This window comes from Pristiophorus japonicus, chromosome 9 (assembly GCF_044704955.1).
Source record: "Pristiophorus japonicus isolate sPriJap1 chromosome 9, sPriJap1.hap1, whole genome shotgun sequence".
Classification (NCBI taxonomy): Eukaryota; Metazoa; Chordata; class Chondrichthyes; family Pristiophoridae; genus Pristiophorus; species Pristiophorus japonicus.
Genome location: NC_091985.1, coordinates 199646326 through 199665686, shown reverse-complemented (window position 1 = coordinate 199665686; position 19361 = coordinate 199646326). Strand labels below are relative to the sequence as shown.

General features: G+C 47.2%; 1 long non-coding RNA gene across 1 annotated transcript; it reads left to right on the top strand.

The window, feature by feature from the left end:
- The first annotated feature begins 1631 nt into the window (after positions 1–1631).
- On the top strand, positions 1632–13800 carry LOC139273393 (uncharacterized). Its single transcript, XR_011595097.1, has 3 exons — positions 1632–5060; positions 7018–11791; positions 13612–13800. It is a non-coding gene; the product is annotated as an uncharacterized lncRNA (long non-coding RNA).
- The last annotated feature ends 5561 nt before the right edge of the window (positions 13801–19361 follow it).

The window sequence follows — 19361 nt, the reverse complement described above, 5'->3', positions numbered from 1 at the left end:
AATGTATAAACCACCTTCTCCAAACGACACTGTAGACGCGACCTGTCCGTCTATTGAACGAGGTGGGTCTTACTCGGGAGGCTGGATATACAATTTACACAAGATGCTGAGACTGAGTGTGAGCAAAAGAGCGCAGCTGGGACTCTCAAAATGCTGCCCCACAGGCAACGGAAAATGGCCCCCATCAACCTGCCGCAAAATGGTCAACACAACCCTGCAGCAAAATGGCCCCCATGAATCTGCAGCAAGTCAAAGAATTATACAGCTCATTCGGCCCATCCTATCTGTGTCGGCTTTTTGAAAGAGCTATGCAATTAGTTCCTCTCTTTCCCCGTAGTACTGCAAACTGTTTCTTTACAAATATACAAGTACAGTCTGCTTCCAGCACCCTTACAGGCAGTGCATTCCAGATCATCATAACTCACTGCATAAAAACAAATCCTCCTCCTCTCTGCCCGGGTTCTTTTGTTAATTATTTTAAACACGTGTCCTTTGATTACCCACCCTCCTGCCACTGGAAATAGTATCAAAACCCCTCAAATGGCCTCCACGGTCCCTCTTAAGTTGTTGCATCGCTCCGAAACACAAGCATTATTTTGAAATCTCCATTCTACAAGTTCACATTTCTGACTTTAATTTCCTCTCAGCCCCCAGGGACACACCTACCCAGGGACCCACCATCGGAGACACAACCCACCCACCCAGGGACCCAACGCACTGAGTTAACATGTTTCTGTAACATTGCAGGCCGGGCTACTTTAACCCCAGGCTTTAACCTCTACTCCTGCACCTATTTTCTATGTCTATGAACTGGTTGTCAGACAGGAAGCAAAGAGTAGGAGTAAATGGGTACTTTTCAGAATGGCAGGCGGTGACTAGTGGGGTACCGCAAGGTTCTGTGCTGGGGCCCCAGCTGTTTACATTGTACATTAATGATTTGGACGAGGGGATTAAATGTAGTATCTCCAAATTTGCGGATGACACTAAGTTGGGTGCAGTGTGAGCTGTGAGGAGGATGCTATGAGGCTGCAGAGCGACTTGGATAGGTTAGGTGAGTGGGCAAATGCATGGCAGATGAAGTATAATGTGGATAAATGTGAGGTTATCCACTTTGGTGGTAAAAACAGAGAGACAGACTATTATCTGAATGGTGACAGATTAGGAAAAGGGGAGGTGCAACGAGACCTGGGTGTCATGGTACATCAGTCATTGAAGGTTGGCATGCAGGTACAGCAGGCGGTTAAGAAAGCAAATGGCATGTTGGCCTTCATAGCGAGGGGATTTGAGTACAGGGGCAGGGAGGTGTTGCTACAGTTGTACAGGGCCTTGGTGAGGCCACACCTGGAGTATTGTGTACAGTTTTGGTCTCCTAACCTGAGGAAGGACATTCTTGCTATTGAGGGAGTGCAGCGAAGGTTCACCAGACTGATTCCCGGGATGGCGGGACTGACCTATCAAGAAAGACTGGATCAACTGGGCTTGTATTCACTGGAGTTCAGAAGAATGAGAGGGGACCTCATAGAAACGTTTAAAATTCTGACGGGTTTAGACAGGTTAGATGCAGGAAGAATGTTCCCAATGTTGGGGAAGTCCAGAACCAGGGGACACAGTCTAAGGATAAGGGGTAAGCCATTTAGGACCGAGATGAGGAGAAACTTCTTCACCCAGAGAGTGGTGAACCTGTGGAATTCTCTACCACAGAAAGTTGTTGAGGCCAATTCACTAAATATATTCAAAAAGGAGTTAGATGTAGTCCTTACTACGAGGGTGGAATCAAGGGGTATGGCGAGAAAGCAGGAATGGGGTACTGGAGTTGCATGTTCAGCCATGAACTCATTGAACGGCGGTGCAGGCTAGAAGGGCCGAATGGCCTACTCCTGCACCTATTTTCTATGTCTATGAAACACAAGGGCCGCAATCGAACAGGAACTTGTTAACCCGAGGCATCAAAATCAGGGCCCAGAGAGGGAATTAAACCCCAGGTAGTAAACAGACGGAGCTCAGGTGGGCCCCATGGGTACAACCTCTGGTGAGGGTCTCGGTCAGTCCCCTCTGGAGGGGGTCTCCATCGGCCCCATTTGCAGGAAACTCCTGTCCAAACATTCCTCTTCCCCAGTATTTTCTCTTTGCAGTTTTCAAAAAAAAATCCTCAGGACAGAGAGAAAATAAATTGATTAAAACAATGTACAATTAGTAAAGAGACATCACAAGCTCAGGGCTCACTCTCTCTCACAGTTATACCCGCAATCTCTCAGCAGCACCAGTTACCAACCAATCCCAGTTATAAACCAGATACACTGAAGAGTAAAAGATTGAGACACAAGAAAGACGTTGAGAACACACCTGAGAAATAAGACTGAGAATATTATTCTCCAGAGAGGTGGGGGGGGCAGTTTGGATTGTGATACACCCACCCTTGGGACCCCCACCCTGGGATGCACCCATCCAGTCACCAACCCACCCAAAGCCCCCCCTCCTTCCTAGGGACCCACCAATCGAGACACAATCCACTCTCCCAAACCCCAGCCCACCCAGGGATCCACCATCTGAGACGCACCCCACCCTGGGATGCACCACCTCACACAGACCCGCTTACCCAGGGAGCCACCAACCAAGTCATGACCCATCCAGAAACCCACCCAACCCAGGGGACCCAAACTGGGACCCAGGCACCCCCACACAGAGACACACCCTACCAGGGACCCACCAACTGAGCCACACCGCACACTGGGAACCACCCAGAGGCGTACCCAAAAAGACACCAACCCACCCAGAGACCCATCCACCCAGGGACCCACCAATCAAGACATATCCCGGGACCCACCCACCCAAACACCATGTTACCAGAGACTCACTTACCCACGGTCCAACCAATCGAGGCACAACCCACCCAGAGACCCACTCACGTGGGGACCCACCAACCGTGACCCACACCACACTGGAACCGACCCGCCCAGACACCACCACACCAAGAGACCTGCGTACCCAGGGATCCACCAACCGAGACATGTCCCATACTGGGGCCAACCGACACTATGACCCAGCCACTCAGGTGAGCAATTTGTAGACTGCAGGCTGGAGCTCCTCCCCTGAGCCTTTGACATGTAGGTATATCGCTCTTGCATGCCCTGTGTTTCTGCCCATTCTCATGTTAATCTGGGCTAATGCTGTCCCGGACCAAACTGTTTTGTCCAGGAACATTCCATGGACATGTTTGTTGATTTGAAACCTCAGTGTTTGTTGTGAATATTACTGCAGTTTGATGTAGTTCTAAACACTGATCCCACTAGCAGGCCCTACACAGAGCTGGGCCAAGAACAGCCCCTAGTGAAACAGATAATTCTACCCACAGCTCACACGAAGCCACACAGACAGGGCTTGAAGGAGCCAGTGTTGACAGAGGACGAACTCCTTCCCCATCCTCACCTCTCCCTCCTCTGCTCCAACCTGTGTGTATTCCAAGTCTGGGGATATCCTCTCCCTCCCTCACTTGCTCCAATTACCGAATAGATATATTCATTGTCTGGGGATATCCGGCCTCTCAAGAAAGTGATGAACTTTCCCTGTCAACGCACTCTTGGCTGGCCTCCCACATTCTACCCTACGTAAACAGGAGGTGATCCAAAACTCGGCTGTCCATGTCCTAACTCGCACCGAGTCCCGCTCATCCATCATCCCTGTGCTCGCTGACCTATATTGGCTCCCGGTTAAGCAACGTCTCAATTTCAGAATTCTCATCCTTGTTTTCAAATCCCTCCATGGCCCTCGCCCCTCCCTATCTCTGTAATTTCCTCCAGCCCCCCACAACACCGCCCCACCCCCCCGGAGATGTCTGCGCTCCTCTAATTCTGCCCTCTTGAGCATCCCTGATTATAATCACTCAACCATTGGTGGCCGTGCCTTCTGTTGCCTGGACCCCAACTCCCTGCCTAACCCTCTCCACTTTTAGTCACCTGCGCTAATCTTTCCTTGGGTTGCTCGGTGTCAAATTTCTTCACTCAACATGTCGGTGATGAGGACTTTCCAGTCAGAGCCTCTGTTATTGCAGAGCACAGACAGAAAGATGCCATGTTACAGAGGGCCTATGGGCACACCCTGTGAGGGTGGTCTGAAGATCTGATGCATTTAGACGAGATGATAAAGCCCTTTTATCATCGTCAGCACAAATTATCTTATGAGCAGGGATGTCTAAAATGGGGCCTGAGAGAAGTCATTCCTAGTGCACTACGGGCCAAAGTCTTGACGGAACTTCACGATGAGCATACTGGCATTGTAGGCATAAAAGCGGCCCGCAGTTTTGTTTACTGGCCGGGGTTGGATAAAGACTTGGTACACTTACTGTGGAAGAAAACGATCTATGTCCTATTATAAAGGAAAGGGTTAAGTTCACTCTTTGCTGAGTTTGTAGAATTAGTGGAGCTAGAAAAGAAAACACCCAAACCTCTCAGATCTTGGAACAAAGAATGTTGTAAATACATGACTATCTAGTGTTCACATGAGTTTCCAGATACCCTGCTTATCAGAAAACGGACAGGGAGAAACTATGCAAGGACAAGATAAAGTGTGCCTCCTGGAATGACCTTTGTGTTTACAGGATGTATGATTAATGCTCATGTGTGGTGTGTTTTAGATAAAATTCCTGTTTCAACTGTATAAAGAGAGCGCGGGTTTTCTTGTAAAACTCAGAGTTTTGCCTCAGTGCGGACTGAGGGGACTCTCCGAGATATCTTGTTAGGAAATAAAATTCTCTCGAAGCACGGCTCTGAAAGCCTCCGCCTGAGTTAATTTAAGCTAAAATTTCCTCGACAGATTCTGGCGTAGTCGGCAGGATCTCTAAAAATCGAGATCCAAAAGAACTAAATTTAACTTTTGAAGAGAAAAGAGGAATTTTAAGGACCTTCCGAGCTAAAAGGGGGAATGTGCCTAGGCCATCCTAGCTAAAAGGAGGACGAGCCGCCGAGATCCCTGGGGGGTGAGGCATTTAAGGTAGCTACCGTAAAGAAGCTAAAGTAACAAAAAGGCAAAAGGAGACCCTGAGCTGAGCGGATAAGAGAACACCGGTGAGCGCTTTGTAAATTATTGTATATTTTGTAGGAGTGTCCTAACTCTCTTTTCAGAAAAGATCGCGAGACATTGCACCCAGAAGAATGGGAAATGGTTCTAGTTGAGCAGGGCGCTCACACCCAGCTCCTAGAAAAGGAAAGAAAGACGACCTCTCGACTGAAAGAATGAAAGTACATCCTAAGACCAAGAAAAGAATCCGTAAGGTAGTAAAGCAACGAGAGAAGGTAGGAGATCCCATTGTGCCGCCCGGCTCGCCGGCGGACACTGTAATTAAGGAAACAGGAGATGACAGATACGCGGTAACATTTAGCAGCGATTTGTACGGTTGGTCTGATGGGGATTGGCCATATGGAGGAAGTTTTAAGTTATCTTTGATTGAGGAATGGAGAAAAACAACCAAGGAAGGAGGGGGAGACCCTACTCGGGATAGGGACTATATGGAAAACTGTTTTAAAAAATGGACAGAGGTTGCTAAGAGGCACCAACCCCCTAAGATTAAATCAGAAGAAAAGGAAAGAAGGGAAAATGAAAAACCTCCCTCTTATAGTCCTCCGGGCCTTCCTATCCCCTCAGCACCAGCAGTAGGACTCTATCCCCGTATAGAACCCCCAAAACAAGATAGTTGGCAGGAAATTATAGAAATAATCACAGCCCATAGAAATCAAGCCCCGGGGGAACTAGCAGCCCCTCCGGAATCAGCCACGTAATGGAGAAGCCGGGGGAGGAGGTCCGGGAGTTCTTTATCAATTGTACCCGATGGGGTACTGCAGAATGTACTTGCCCAACATGATTCTTATGCTTTGCCCAAAGTTCAGAAGATACTTGATTCAATGCCATTGGCAGCTTAGGGCTTGGTAGTTCCGGGGGTTGCTGTTTTTCAAAAGTGGAGGCATGATTTTTACCTTTCCACTGGAGAATCCCCCTGTTGTGGGTGATAAAGGCTATCTGAACATTTTGCAGTTTTATTACTGCCCAAGGTTGATAGCCTTGTTGCTGTTTTTCTTTTTCTATTCCTACAATCATCGGACCCATATCTTTAGGTTTCGCTGGCGGTTTTACAGCCAATGTCCCGGACCTCCTCCCCCGGCTTCTCCATTACGTGGCTGAGGCAGTTCAGCTTCACTGTACAGCCTGGTACACTCGACAAAAAGCTGAAACTCACCAGTGTCTGGTACAATCCTTTTTTTAAAAAAAAGAAGAAATAGTAGAAGCTACGCCCCGCATTTTTTTGGACCTGAAGGATTGGGGGTAGCCGTGGATTTGACACCCTTACAGCAGCAGCGGTATAGAGAAGAAAATTCAACACCCCATCTGACATTGGCTGTAAAACCGCCAGCGAAACCTAAAGATATGGGTCCGATGATTGTAGGAATAGAAAAAGAAAAACAGTAATTTATCACCCACAACAGGGGGATTCTCCAGTGGAAAGGTAAAAATCATGCCTCCACTTTTGAAAAACAGCAACCCCCGGAACTACCAAGCCCTAAGCTGCCAATGGCATTGAATCAAGTATCTTCTGAACTTTGGGCAAAACATAAGAATCATGTTGAGCAAGTTCATTCTGCAGTACCCCATCGGGTACAATTGATAAAGAACGCCGTGTTACCAAGCATTAGGCAGTACAGACTGCCTCCAGAGGCAGAAAATGGGATAGAGCCAGTCATTTCTGCATTGTTGGAACAAGGAATTCTAGAAAAGACACAGAGCCCGTGTAACACTCCGATACTGCCCATACCAAAGGTTAATAGGCCGAATGAGTGGAGATTTGTACAAGGTCTGAGAGCTATTAATAAGATAGTAGTCCCTATCACCCCTGTGGTACCGGACACTAACATTATACTATCTGCTATACCACCAACAGCAACTGTCTTTACTGTGATAGACCTGTGTTCAGCCTTTTTCTCCATCCCGTTAAATCAAGAAAGTCAGTATCTGTTTGCTTTCACCCACAAGAAGCAGCAGTACACATGGACCAGATTGCCCCAAGGATACACCGAAAGCCCCGCAGTATATGCAGCAGCAGTAAAAAGAGACCTCGAAGACTGTTCATTATCAGACCAGTCTGTGTTGTTGCAGTATGCGGACGATTTGCTTGTGGCTTCTAGCCACGGATACAGGTGCATGCAAGATTCCCTGAAACTGTTACAGCACCTATGTGAAAGAGGGCACCGAGTGTCGTTACAAAAGTTACAATTTTGTCAGACTCAAGTCCAGTACCTGGGTTTTCACATATCTCAAGGGCAGAGGCAGCTAGGACCAGAAAGAATTCAGACAATTCAAAGTGCCACCATATCAAAGACAAAGAAGGATATCTTGTCATTTTTGGGGATGGTTGGGTACTGTAGACAATGGATCCCCGATTATCGAGAATGGGATGCGGTCCTAAGATCAGCTGCCCTAAATGATGCCCCACCCAAGGTGGAGTGGACCCCAGAGAGAGAGGAGGCATTTAAACAGTTAAAGAAAGCCATTACTAATGCTCCGGCGTTGGGACTTCCGAATTATGGAAAACCTTTTCAGATGTATGTGAATGAGAAAGAAGGATTTGCAACAGCAGTACTAACCCAAGAACATGGTGGGGGAAATAGACCAGTTGCTCATTATTCGGTTTTGCTGCCTCCACTGGTAAGGGGAATGCCAGCATGTCTACGTGCTGTAGCTGCTACTGCGGTCATGGTGGAGAAGTCGATACCTATTGTTTTGGACTATCCATGTACTGTCATTACAGCCCATGCTGTGTTATTACTTTTGAATTCAGCCGCCACACAACACTTTACAGCGTCAAGAAGAACAGGTTATGAAGTATTACTGCTGTCACACCCTAACTATACCTTTCGACGCACACTGGTAGTAAACCCAGCCACCTTCCTCCCTACTAAAGAAGTAGAGGATCCAGACCAGCATGATTGTCTGTTAACAGTGGAAATCGCCACCTTACCAAGATCAGATTTGCTCACAGAGCCAATGGACAATCCTGATCTTATTCTCTATACGGATGGATCATCGTACAGGCCGTCGGATGATTTGCTTTTGGCAGGCTATGCTATTGTAAACCCTCACGAAACTGTTGAAGCATTTGCCCTGCCTCCCGGAACCTCGGCTCAGGCTGCTGAATTGTTTGCCCTCACTAGAGCTTGTATAATAGCTAAAGATCAAACTGCTAATATCTATACTGATTCTAGATATGCATTCGGTGTGGTCCATGATTTTGGACAACTGTGGAAAAACAGAGGCTTTATCACCTCTGGTGGAAAGCATATTAAGCACTCTCAACTGGTGCTTAATCTATTAGACGCCATTCAGTTGCCAAGTAAGGTAGCCGTTATCAAATGTGCAGCTCACACAACCGGTGAGGATGGAGTATCAGTAGGAAATAGGAGGGCTGACGAGGCAGCCAAACAGGCCGCTTCGGCACAGGCAGACTGCCTTCAAGCAGTCTCAGTCTCCCCTCCACAGATGCTTGACATCCAACAACTTAAAACAGCCCAACAACAAGTTACTATACAAGAAAGAAGGACTTGGGAACACCTTTTTCTCAAAAACGACATTTGGTGTCACCCTGATGGGCGAACTGTTTGCCCTAGATCTCTATTTTTGCCCTGTCTCGCCTAGCACACGGTCAGGCTCACATGGGCAAAGGAGGGATGATACATGCTATTAATGCACAGTGGTATGCACCAGGAATAACAGTATTAATTGAAAAAGTTGCTAGAACATGCCAAATTTGTCAACCAAATAACAGAGGTAAAACACCTGCTTAATATGATCATCTACCCCAACCAAGTATGCCCTTTGAAAATTTGCAAATTGATTTTGTTTGCATGCCTCCAGTATCAGGTCTTAAGTATCTATTAGTCATAGTAGATATGTTCACAAGGTGGGTAGAAGCGTACGCCACTAGGAGAGACGATGCCCGAATAGTAGTAAAAATTCTATTTAAAGAAATAGTACCAAGATATGGGATACCTATGGGAATCAACAGTGACAGGGGAACACACTTCACAGGAAAAATAGTGCAAAATCTTGCAGAAGCATTAGGTTTCCAGTGGAAGTTACATATACCATATCAACCACAGTCCTTGGGAATGGTAGAGAGAGTAAATGGGATAATAAAATCTACCCTCACCAAGATATGTCAGGAGACAGGACTAAAGTGGCCAGATGCCTTACCATTGGTACTGTATACAATGAGAAACCAAAGAAACCGAAATACTGGTTTGACACCACATGAAGCCTTGCTGGGAAGACCAATGCCTACTGGCGTAAAACCACCACTGGTGGCTGAAAAAATAGCATTAATTTGGAATGATGAAAAATCACTAAAGTATGCTCAAGCCATGTGTGAAATAGCGAGGAGTCTGCACGAACAAATAAGGCAGACACAGGTGCCCCCGTCGGAAGGAAATATGCATCCTTTCAGGCCTGGAGATCAAGTGTTAGTAAAAACATTAAATAAAGAATCCTTTTCTCCTAGGTGGAAAGGACCGTATCAGATAATTCTCACAACACGAACCGCTTTGAAGTTGGAAAAACACCCGAACTGGGTGCATGCAACCCGTTGTAAATATTATTTCCCCGACAAATTACAGCCGAAAGAAAAGGCATTGAACCAGGACGTACTACGGTCGCCCGACTAAGAAAACAGCCATCTTCTCGCTGAAGAACTGTACCTGCTCTTATTTTGTGTTCACTCATTGTGTATTTTGGACTTAAAAGTATCTATAGTTACCCAAAAGTCCAGGGACGAATGTCAGAACTCATTTGTATGCCAGTTTGGGCCTTTATTATTTGGGTCACTGTTGCTATCGTGCTTGCGTGTTGTTATTGTAACGAATTAGTTCAAGAGTGTTATAGAAATAAACAGAAAAGGGAAGATGAGGCGGGACTCTGGGAAAAACTATAAGCAGACATTGGGCATTCTGATCATTTTAGCAGTAGGGCAAGTTAGACAGGAAGAAGAGTTGCTTGAAGGAAAGAAAATATGGAAGGGAGACATGACGTGGGAAAGAAGTAGTAAGATAACCCAACAAGACAATTTCACATGCCCAGCAGGCCAAAATTGTAAGATAGGGAATTTCACAGTGATGTGTAAAGCTTGCGGAGTAGGAATAGATCAGCGATCAGGAGAAGTGAAAGTGACCAGTGAGGAAGGATTTCATATATCCCTGAACTAGAAGGTGGACATGATTTGCCTGACCAGCACGGACCAGGGTGAGAGTCGGGAGACCAATGGAACATTGTGTGAACAAGAAAAGAATAGGGGATGTGCTAGGTGGCCATTCGGAATGGTATGTCCTTATCAGACTGCCATATACGAACCATGCTCACTACAGCACTCCATTGGAGTATGTAAATGGGAATTAAAGCCAACAAGTGACACTGATATTATGGAAATAGGACAGAATGAGGTCTGTGTGACAGGAAATAAACCTGTCTATCTGGATGGAATTTTGTATAGGCCCCCCATTAATAAATGCGTGAGAGAAGTCTACACTCTGTATGACCCAGAAGTAAAAAGAACTTATACCTTTGGGCAATGGCAAAATGGAGAAAATATCTGTCTATGCACAAGATTGAACCCCTACCCCCTGTAATTAATTTGACCAGACTGCACAATTTGATACAGAATGACAAGCAAATTGAGGAAGCTCTGTCAAAACGAGGCAGAGACATCCACCAATTTAGAGTCGAAATGAGTTACAAGAAGGGGCAACTAGTAAAAATCGCAGATGAAGTCACCTCTTTGACAGTACACCACTGGTGGGATGTGTTTTTCGGATGGTCCCCAAAAGCTTCCGCAGTACTGAAGCTAGCTGTACACCCCATAATAATCATGGGTGTAGTTATGCTTACATTGTTAATAATCATTTGTGGAATATGGATAAAATTGAAAAAATTAATTAGTCAAGTAATGAGCCTGGTATCCGAAGTAGAAAGGAAAAGTGTGTCCATAAAAGGAAGGTTAAATCGCATAGAGGGAAAAGTAGATGATTACAATGAAGAGGAATGTCTTAAAATGCGACCCTACCCTGAGGGGTATGAACCCCCTTTTGAACAAGAAAAGAATGTATAAGAAATTGTGTTGATCTAGTAAAAGATCAACAAGGAGGAAATTGTGGCAGAAAACGATCTATGTCCTATTATAAAGGAAAGGGTTAAGTTCACTCTTTGCTGAGTTTGTAGAATTAGTGGAGCTAGAAAAGAAAACCTCTCAGATCTTGGAACAAAGAATGTTGTAAATACATGACTATCTAGTGTTTACATGAGTTTCCAGATACCCTGCTTATCAGAAAACGGACAGGGAGAAACTATGCAAGGACAAGATAAAGTGTGCCTCCTGGAATGACCTTTGTGTTTACAGGATGTATGATTAATGCTCATGTGTGGTGTGTTTTAGATAAAATTCCTGCTGCAACTGTATAAAGAGAGCGCGGGTTTTCTTGTAAAACTCAGAGTTTTGCCTCAGTGCGGACTGAGGGGCTCTCCGAGATATCTTGTTAGGAAATAAAATTCTCTCGAAGCACGGCTCTGAAAGCCTCCGCCTGAGTTAATTTAAGCTAAAATTTCCTCGACACTTACTTACTAATACTTCTATCTGTCAAAACTGCAGTACCATGTCAGCTAAAAATGGAACATTGGATCAACTATTCGGGTATGTGGCACCAAGCAGTATTTGGTCAAAATTGGTGACTACATCAGGAGGGTTCACGTGGATCAAATGTTTCTGGTGAGCGATGCACTTTCGGTACTGTTATGTATCTGGACATGTATATACTCTGTACAGCCACCAGGGGGCTCATTCCCCGGAGTCCCAAGGGATCTCATAATCCCAAGGGAGCACAGGTATTTAAGAGTGCTTCACAGGTTGGAGAGGCATTCTGGAGACCTGCAATAAAAGACTAAGGTCATACATTACTTTGAACTCACAGTGTTCAGTCTGACTCTTTCTCCGTACACTACAACTGGCGACGAGACGCAGATGGCGAACCCAAAGATGCAGAGAACAGTGGGCATCCTGGAGAAATTCTCGGAGGGAGATGATTGGGAAACTTTTGTGGAGCGACTCGACCAATACTTCGTGGTCAACGAGCTAGATGGGGAAGAGAACGCTGCGAAACATAGAGCGATCCTCCTCACCATCTGTGGGGCACCAACGTATGGCCTCATGAAGATTCTGCTCACTCCAGCGAAACCCACGGAGAAATCATACAACGATTTGAGTACACTGGTCCGGGAGCATTTGAACCCGAAGGAAAGCGTTCTGATGGCGAGGTACCGGTTCTACACTTGCAAAAGATCTGAAGGCCAGGAAGTGGCGAGTTATGTCGCCGAGCTAAGACGCCTTGCAGGACATTGCAAATTTGAAGGACATTTGGAGCACATGCTCAGAGACTTTTTCGTCCTTGGCATTGGCCACGAAACCATACTTCGCAAACTTTTGACTGCAGAGACCCCAACCTTGAGTAAGGCGATAGCGATAGCCCAGGGGTTCATTGCCACCAGTGACAATACGAAGCAAATCTCTCAGCACACAAGTGCTGCTACAAGTACTGTGAACAAAGTGATGTTGTTTTTGAATCATAACGGACAGGGCAGGTCATGCATACCTGCAGCTACACGTCCACAGATGTCTCAAAGTACACCATCAAGGGTGATGAATGCAAGGCCATTAACACCTTGTTGGCGCTGCAGGGGTGATCATCGTTTTCAATCACGCCGATTCAAAGGATATATTTGCAAGGGCTGTGGAACAATGGGACACCTCCAACGAGTATGCAGGCAAGCTGCTAGGCCTGCTAAACCACCACGTTGCAGAGGAGGACAGATCCACGGAGGATCACGACGAAACAGAACCTCCAGTAGAAGAGGCAGAGGTACATGGGGTGCACACATTCACCACGATAATGCTGAAGGTTGAACTAAATGGACTCCTGGTGTCAATGGATCTGGACACGGGCACGAGCCAGTCCATCATGGGCAAAAAGACTTTCGAAAGGTTGTGGTGCAACAAGGCCTCAAGGCCAGTCTTAACTCCAATTCGCACGAAACTAAGAACTGACACTAAAGAACTGATTCCTGTCATCGGCAGTGCAACCGTAAAAGTCTCCTACGATGGAGCGGTGCACAAGCTACCACTCTGGGTGGTACCGGGCGATGGTCCCACGCTGCTCGGCAGGAGCTGGCTGAGGAAGATACGCTGGAAGTGGGACGACATCTGAGCGCTATCGTCCGCTGACGACACTTCGTGTGCACAGGTCTTAAACAAATTTGCTTCGCTGTTCGAACCAGGCATCGGGAAATTCCAAGGAGCAAAAGTGCAGATCCACCTAATTCAGGGGGCATGACCCCTCTATCACAAGGTGAGAACAGTACCGTACGTGATGAGAAAAAGGGTAGAAATCGAGCTCGACCGGTTACAAAGAGAGGGCATCATCTCACCGATCGAGTTCAGCGAGTGGGCTAGTCCTATTGTCCAGTCCTCAAGGGAGACAGCACCGTCAGAATCTGTGGCGATTAAAAGTAACTATCAATCGTTTCTCCCTGCAGAACCAATACCCACTACCTAAAGCCGACGACCTCTTTGCAACGCTGGCGGGAGGAAAGACGTTCACGAAGCTGGATCTGACTTCAACCTACATGACACAGCAACTGGAGGAATCATCGAAGGCCCTCACCTGCATCAACACGCACATAGATCTTTTTGTTTATAACAGATGCCCGTTTGGAATCCGATCAGCGGCGGCGGCGATATTCCAGAGAAACATGGAAAGTTTACTGGTCGGTCCCGCACACCGTGGTCTTCCAGGACGACATCTTGGTCACAGGTCGGAACACAGTCGAGCATCTGCAGAACCTGGAGGCGGTTCTTAGTCGGCTCAACCACATGGGGCTCAGGTTAAAACGCTCGAAGTGCGTTTTCCTGGCACCTGAAGTGGAGTTCTTGGGAAGGAGGATTGCGGCGGATGGCATCAGGCCCACCAACACGAAGACGGAGGCAATCGAGAACGCACCGAGGCCATAGAACGTGATGGAGCTGTGGTCGTTCCTGGGACTCTTTGAACTATTTTGATAACTTCTTACCGGGTCTCAGCACACTGTTAGAACCACTGCATGTCTTACTACGAAAAGGGGGCAAATGGGTTTGGGGCAAAAGTCAAGAAAATGCCTTTGTAAAAGCGAGAAAATTGTTATGCTCAAACAAATTGCTTGTGTTGTATGATCCATGTAAGCATTTGGTACTTGCATGTGATGCGTCGTCATGGCGTCGGGTGTGTATTGCAACAAGCCAATGATTTCGGGAAACTGCAACCGGTTGCTTATGTATCCAGGAGTCTGTCTAAGGCTGAGAGAGCCTACAGCATGATTGAAAAAGAAGCGTTAGCTTGTGTCTATGGGGTAAAGAAAATGCATCAATACCTGTTTGGGCTAAAATTTGAATTGGAAACTGACCATAAGCCACTTATATCCCTGTTTTCCGAGAACAATGGGATAAATACCAACGCATCGGCCCGCATCCAGAGATGGGCACTCACGTCCGCATACAACTACGCCATCCGCCACAAGCCAGGACCCCTTATTATCTCTAGTCAAAAGCTGTGTGCTTCACGGAAGCTGGTCCAGTGTCCCAGTGGAAATGCAGGAAGAGATAAAGCCGTTCCAATGGCGCAAAGATGAAATGTCTATACAAGCAGACTGCCTTCTGTGGGGCAATCGATTAGTGGTCCCCAAGAAGGGCAGAGGCACCTTCATCAATGACCTCCACAGTACCCACCCAGGCATCGTAATGATGAAAGCGATAGCCAGATCCCACGTGTGGTGGCCCGGCATCGATGCGAACTTAGAGTCCTGCGTTCACAGATGTAATACATGCTCGCAGTTGAGCAATGTACCCAGGGAGCACCGCTAAGTTTATGGTCTTGGCCCTCCAAACCATGGTCTAGGGTACACGTCGACTATGCAGGCCTGTTCTTGGGTAAAATGTTCCTTGTGGTTGTAGGCGCGTACTCCAAGTAGATTGAATGTGAGATAATGTTGGCTAGCACATCCGCTGCCACCACTGAAAGCCTGCGGGCCATGTTTGCCACACATGGCTTACCCGATGTCCTGGTGAGCGACAACGGGCCACGTTTTACCAGTGCTGAGTTCAAAGAATTTATGACCCGTAACAGGATCAAACATGTCACATCTGCCCCGTTTAAACCAGCGTCCAATGGTCAGGCAGAGAGAGCAGTGCAAACCATCAAGCAAGGCTTGAAGAGGGTAACTGAAGGCTCACTGCAGACTCGCCTATCCCGAGTCCTGCTTACCTACCACACAAGACCCCACTCACTCACTGGGATCCCACCTGCTGAACTGCTCATGAAAAGAGCACTTAGGACAAGGGTCTCGTTAGTTCATCCTGATCTACATGAACAGGTAGAGAGCAGCAGGCTGCAACAAAGTGCATACCATGATTGCGCAAATGTGTCACGTGAGATTGAAGTCAATGATCCTGTATTTGTTTTAAATTATGGTCAAGTCCCAAGTGGCTTCCCGGCACTGTCGTGGCCAAAGAGGGGAGCAGGGTGTTTCGGGTCAAGCTTTCAAATTGACTCAACACCGGAAACACTTGGACCAAATCAAACTCAGATTCACGCACTACCCTGAGCAACCCACCTTGGACCCTACCTTTTTTGATCCCCCAACACACACACCAGTGGCAACCGACACCACGGTTGACCACGAAGCAGAACCCATCATCCACAGCAGCCCAGCAGGGCCCAACAAATGACTCAACAACACCAGCTTTCACACTGAGACAATCAGCCAGGGCAAGAAGGGCCCCAGATCGACTCACATTGTAAATAGTTACACTATTGACTTTAGGGGGGGAACGTTGTTATGTATCTGGACTTGTATATACTCTGTACACCCACCAGAGGGCTCATTTCCCGGAGTCCCAAGGGATATCATAATCCCTTGGGAGCACAGGTATTTAAGGAGGCTTCACAGGTTGGAGAGGCACTCTGGAGACCTGCAATAAAAGACTAAGGTCACACATTACTTTGAACTCACAGTGTTCAGTCTGACTCTTTCTCCATACACTACAGGTACCACGAGTAGATAATTGTGAACCTGACTTGGACGATGATCAGAGTCAGTTGGCAGGTCCAAGTATTCCAACAGACACAACGCCCATAACCCACCGACTCAGATGCAGCTGACCGAAGATGGTTCTGTGGGTACGGGACAATCTCATAGAGACTCTGTATCTTCCGAGGGGGAGTTGTTGAGGTTCAGTTGAGAAGAGCAATGAGAAAAGACAAACTGATGAAACAGGATATTGATAACTGGGAATATCAAGATCTCAGGAAGAACGATAACACTTGGAATGATGTAAGGGTTTCAAGGAAACACGGGAAGATAGATGTCAGAAATCCTGGGCCACACACCCTGAAAACAGAAGCTCCCCAAGGCAGTCGGTCTCCTGAGCCAAAGGAGAATACAGAAAATGGGCATGGCCTGCCAATTGCAAGGAAATGGAGGTCTGAGTGGGGGGAAGCTAAAAGCTTCCAACAAGATGCTCAGGCCCAGCAGTCGAATTTGTAAAATTGTAATCATGAAGTAGATAAGTATCTTTTGAAATACTGTATAAATAACTACAACAATAAATACTTTTTTCTAAATAAAAGAGAAGCAGTGTAATGTGAGCATGCTTGTGGAGCTGTTGCACTGTGAGTGGCTTATCCAGTCACGTGGTGTTCACAAGGCTCAATAAAACCCCAGTTAATTGAGTTCAGGGTCTCCACAATGAGATGGGCTCTTGTCAGCCTGGCAGATGAACTGGTAGTGTTTAGTTTGTTGTTAAACCTTTGCTAATAAACCACCTAGCTCTTTGCAGCAAATGTGTAGCCACGAATTCTTAAGCAAATACACTACACTATCCCTCTGGCAGTGTAGCACTCCCTCAGTACTGCCCCTCCAACAGTGCAGCGCTCCCTCAGTACTGCCCCTCCGACAGTGCAGCGCGCCCTCAGTACTGCGCCTCCAACAGTGCGGCGCTCCCTCAGTACTGCCCCTCCAGCAGTGCAGCACTCCCTCAGTACTGCGCCTCCAACAGTGCGGCGCTCCCGCAGTACTGCCCCTACAACAGTACAGCGCTTCCTCAGTACTGCCCCTCCGACAGTGCAGCACTCCCCCTTCAACAGTGCAGCACTCCCTCAGTATGATGCTCCGACAGTGCGGCACTCCCTCAGTACTGCCCCTCCGACAGTGTAGCACTCCCTCAGTATGACATTCCGACACTCCCCCAGTACTGCCCCTCCATCAGTGCAGCGCTCCCTCAGTACTGCCCCTCTAACAGTGCAGCGCTCCCTCAGTACTGCCCCTCCAACAGTGCGCGCTCCCTCAGTACTGCCCATCCGACAGTGCGGCACTCCCTCAGTACTGCACTGGAGGTGTTAGCCTAGATTTATGTGCTCAGGGTCCTGATGTGGGACTTGAACCCACAACCTTTTGGCTCAGAGACGAGTGTGCTACCCACTGAGCCACAGCTGACACAGGAGGGGTGGCATCTGCCTGGATTAAGGGGCTCGCGTCTCTGGAGTGGGACTTGAACCCTTGGTCTTCTGACTCAGCTGCCCACTAAGCCACGCCTGTTTAAATAATCAGCCTAATGAAAACGGGAAGGGGAGAGCTTAACTCAAAGTCTCATCCAGTGAGAGTCACGGTCAGACGATACAGGAAACAATTGCTAGAGAAACATGGGTTGTAAAAGAATTGCAGCCCATCCCGGTTGATGTCCTCCTTAAGGGGTAGTGCTCCCCCGCTGCTTCTTCTGCCAGCCCACAAATCCTGCTGCCTTTCTTTTGCCTGGCTTGACAACAACAACTTGCATTTATATAGCGCCTTTAACGTAGTAAAACATCCCAACGGGCTTCACAGAAAGAAAAAAAGTATTCGCATTTATATAGCACCTTTCACGACCACCGGACGTCTCAAAGCGCTTTACAGCCAATGAAGTATTTTGGAGTGCAGTCACTGTTGCAGTGTGGGAAACGTGGCAGCCAACTTGCGCACAGCAAGCTCCCACACGCATGAATGTGCTAATGACCAGACAATCTGTTTTTTGTTGTGTTGATTTATTGGCCAGAACACCGGGGATAACTCCCCTGCTCTTCTTCCAACTAGTGCCATGGCATCATTTACGTCAACCTGAGAGAGCATACAGGGCCTCGGGTTAATGTCGCATCCAAAAGACAGCACCTTCGACGGTGCAGCGCTCCCATAGCACTGCACTGGAGTGTCAGCTTTGATTTAAGTGCCCAAGTTCTTTAAGTGAACCCACAACCTTCTGGATCAGAGGTGAATGTGCCAGCCACTGAACCACAGCAATTATCAAATAAATTTACACCGAGCCACATAAGGAGATATTAGGACAGGTGACCAAAAGCTTGGTCAAAGAGGTCGGTTTTAAAGAAACAGAGAAACATAGAAAATAGATGCAGGAGTAGGCCATTCGGCCCTTCGAGCCTGCACCACCATTCAATAAGATCATGGCTGATCACTCACTCAGTACCCCTTTTCTGCTTTCTCTCCATACCCCTTGATCCCTTTAGCTGTAAGGGCCACATCTAACTCCCTCTTGAATATATCCAACGAACTGGCATCAACAACTCTCTGCGGCAGAGAATTCCACAGGTTCACCACTCTCTGGGTGAAGAAGTTTCTCCTCATCTCAGTCCTAAATGGCTTACCTCTTATCCTTAGACTGTGTACTCTGGTTCTGGACTTCTCCAACATCGGGAACATTCTTCCTGCATCTAACCTGTCCAGTCCCTTCAGAATTTTATATGTTTCTATGAGATCCCTCTCATCCTTCTAAACTCCAGTGAATACAGGCCCAGTCGATCCAGTCTCTCCTCATATGTCAGTCCTGCCATCCCGGGAATCAGTCTGGTGAACCTTCGCTGCACTCCCTCAATAGCAAGAACGTCCTTCCTCAGATTAGGAGACCAAAACTGAACACAATATTCCAGGTGAGGCCTCACCAAGGCCCTGTACAACTGCAGTAAGACCTCCCTGCTCCTATACTCAAATCCCCTAGCTATGAAGGCCAACATGCCATTTACCTTCTTCACTGCCTGCTGTACCTGCATGCCCACTTTCAATGACTGATGTACCATGACACCCAGGTCTCGTTGCACCTCCCTTTTCCTAATCTGCCGCCATTCAGATAATATTCTGCCTTCGTGTTTTTGCCACCAAAGTGGATAACCTCACATATATCCACATTATACTGCATCTCCCATGCATTT